At 34.2% G+C, this 2,935-nt stretch overlaps 1 non-coding gene across 1 annotated transcript; it reads right to left on the bottom strand.

Moving 5' to 3' along the window:
- Positions 1-378: 378 nt before the first annotated feature.
- Positions 379-450, bottom strand: TRNAN-GUU (transfer RNA asparagine (anticodon GUU)). The gene has a single exon. It is a non-coding gene; the product is annotated as a tRNA-Asn (tRNA).
- Between the last annotated feature and the right edge of the window lie 2,485 nt (positions 451-2,935).

Here is a 2,935-nt window from a genome sequence, read left to right as displayed (position 1 = left end):
CCGTTGTGTATTAGAGGAACTTCTAATCCGTTGTATCCTAGGAAACAGATCACAAGTACAAGTATTAGTAGCAGAACAAAAAAGCCTTCTTATATCTCGCGGCAATTGTGACCTCTCGGGAGAATCGATGACTGCATCAAAGATGCAGTGCTAGTACTAGTACATCTTAGAATTCTTAATTGTCTAGTTGTAAATAGCCCCAGGACTATGGAACAAAGGATTATCCCGGACCTACACCGAGGTATTAATGGTGATTTTCAAATCTCGCAGAATGTGATATGATGAGATAGAATGCATAGACAATGAACGGGTTACCTACTCTTAACGGACAAAGCGAGCCCCTTTATTCTGAATTAAAGAATTCAGAATAAATCAAATATCTCCAAGTAGGATTCGAACCTACGACCAATCAGTTAACAGCCGACCGCTCTACCACTGAGCTACTGAGGAACAATGGGAGATTAGATCTCATAGAGTTCAATTCCTGTTCTCAACCCATGACCAATATGAGCTAGAAGCTTCCTTCGTAACCCCCGGAACTTCTTCGTAGTGGCTCCTTTACGTGCCTCATTTCAAAGGGAAACTCAAAGTGGCTATAGCCTACTTAACCTCGAGCGCTCTACCTGTAGGGGATAAATCTGTTTTAAGGAAATCATGCTCACAAGTCTCGAATTGTTATTTTCATCTCCACCTATTTCTTTCTTTTCATTTTATATTTATTCTTTCCTATATTATACCAGCCTAATTTTGATAACATATGCCAACCTTTACAATTATTGAATAATGTGGCAAATAAAAATTAGTCGTGCCCTGCTTTTTATTTTTGTTTTATTCCTCATTTCTTAACAATTTTATTTGTTGGATGGGTGTGGTCTCTACGTTTGTATACAACTCGGACCCGTTAAAGGCTATCCAACACTTAGCACTTGAGTTGAATGGTTGAACTTACCATTTATCAGTTTGAACTACCTCTAATTATAAATCAATCCGAGCCGTACTCTTCCTTAACCTTGTCAATGTAGCGCTGGAAGCGCATTTGGAGCAAAATATCAACCTTCGTTCGATGTTGGTCCCTTGAATTTTGGTTACATAAAAAACTGTTTGGATTGTGAATTATTAGAGATATTTTTACTGTAGAACTTTTTGTGATGTGATGTATGTGAGATAAAAAGATAATTGGGAAAGTAAAATGGTGTATTGGAAATTGTAATGATGATGTAAGCAAATAAATTTTGAGAAATAAAGCCCAATCCAAACAAAGTATTACACTTGTTCCAAATAAATGTCATTGGTTATATGCTACGACAACCTGGTCTTACACTTGTTCCAAATGATTCCGCGGACAGTGGATTTTGGACCACGACAATTGTCAAAACATTACCATAGATGCAGAAAACTGCATAAAAATATTAAGGCTGTATATAAGTCAACATAAACATAAGTATTAAGGCATTGTTTGGATTGTGATTTTTAAAAAAAAATTTATATTTTTTGTGAACATATTTTTTTTACTTTACATATGTTAAATTATTATAGTATATATATATATATATTTATAAAATTTTAGAAAATAACAATTCAAATAGACATATAAAAATATTACAATATTTAATAAATAAATCTTTTATGTATTAACATGTTGAAATTCAAATTCAAATGAAACGATATTTATCCAAACCTATCAATGGATACACTGGGAAAGGATTAATCCATCTTGGGTTAATCCTGTGTAGAACTAGAAGTGGCATTCTACAATTAACCCATTCAATCTTTTTTTTTTTTTTTTTTTGATATATTATCTCATTCAATCTCGAAAACAAACTGAAACGGATAGCTACCCCATGATTGCTGAGATACCTCAGTCCCAGTCTGACTGGTTGTCTGGGACCGAGGAGGGTAATTAAGGTAATTTGAAGATACCACTTATTCCAACGCAGAGAGCACTCCGTGTCAGACACATACCGATTTGACTAGGACTCTCAGCCTAGCCAGGTCGAATCACCACCGTTGATTGTCGTGTTTCTGTAAGTATATCACTGCCCAAATTCTTTCCCACTCGTGTCACAGAGGACCACGTGTAAACGCAGGGATCCCATAACCCTGTAGATTAACACACTCAACAAATCCACCAGGCACCCCACCATCTCCTCTTTCTGAATCCAACCGCGGACGGAGGTTCAATCCTACGGCCACACTCCACCCACGCCACCCAGGCTAGCATCTCTGCCAAGCCAACCACGTCCGAAAAGCATCTTTGGTCATGTGGCCTTGCTTGCAAAGCCATTTTTCATCCAAAAAAAATTATTTTTTGTACGTTTTCGATAAACATAATTTTTTAATATAAATATATCAAATCGTTATAATATATTTTTTACAAAAATTTTAAAAAGTTACAATCCAAACATTTTAGTTTGTTCAGGTGATAATAAGTTTTTTTTTTTTTATAATCACACATCTAATTTAATCTATTTCTACTTCTACTCGATCCAACTGAGTCGAAAAAATCGACAGGAACTAAATTACCAAATCGGACAAATGCATCATGCACCCGTGTAGATTTAGAAAAAATCACATATATAGTGACACATTGATGAGAAATAAAGTTTAAATCATTGAACTTTCACCCCACAACTTATGTGTTGGCTAACTCCTCCAGAGAAAGTTGGATAATAAGTTCGAGTCACCTTTTTTTATAATTTGTTTAATTAATAAGATTAGATTAATTTACTTTCCTAATAAAAAGTATATTGTATAGGACTTCTATGTAAAAGTTGCGTTAGCAAATCATTTGTTGGAAGAAATCAAACTTAGGGTACATTTCATAAACCTGAAATTTGAAATGTAAATTATGATTCTTGATTTTATTAATTTATTAAATTGTTAAGTATTAAATTTGATACATTTAAATATATATTACATTAAAAAATGGGTGAAT

The sequence above is a fragment of the Coffea arabica genome, chromosome 2c, assembly GCF_036785885.1.
Source record: "Coffea arabica cultivar ET-39 chromosome 2c, Coffea Arabica ET-39 HiFi, whole genome shotgun sequence".
In the NCBI taxonomy this organism is placed as follows: Eukaryota; Viridiplantae; Streptophyta; class Magnoliopsida; order Gentianales; family Rubiaceae; genus Coffea; species Coffea arabica.
The sequence above is the reverse complement of the archived record's forward strand: the minus strand, read 5'-3'. Positions and strand labels throughout refer to the sequence as shown.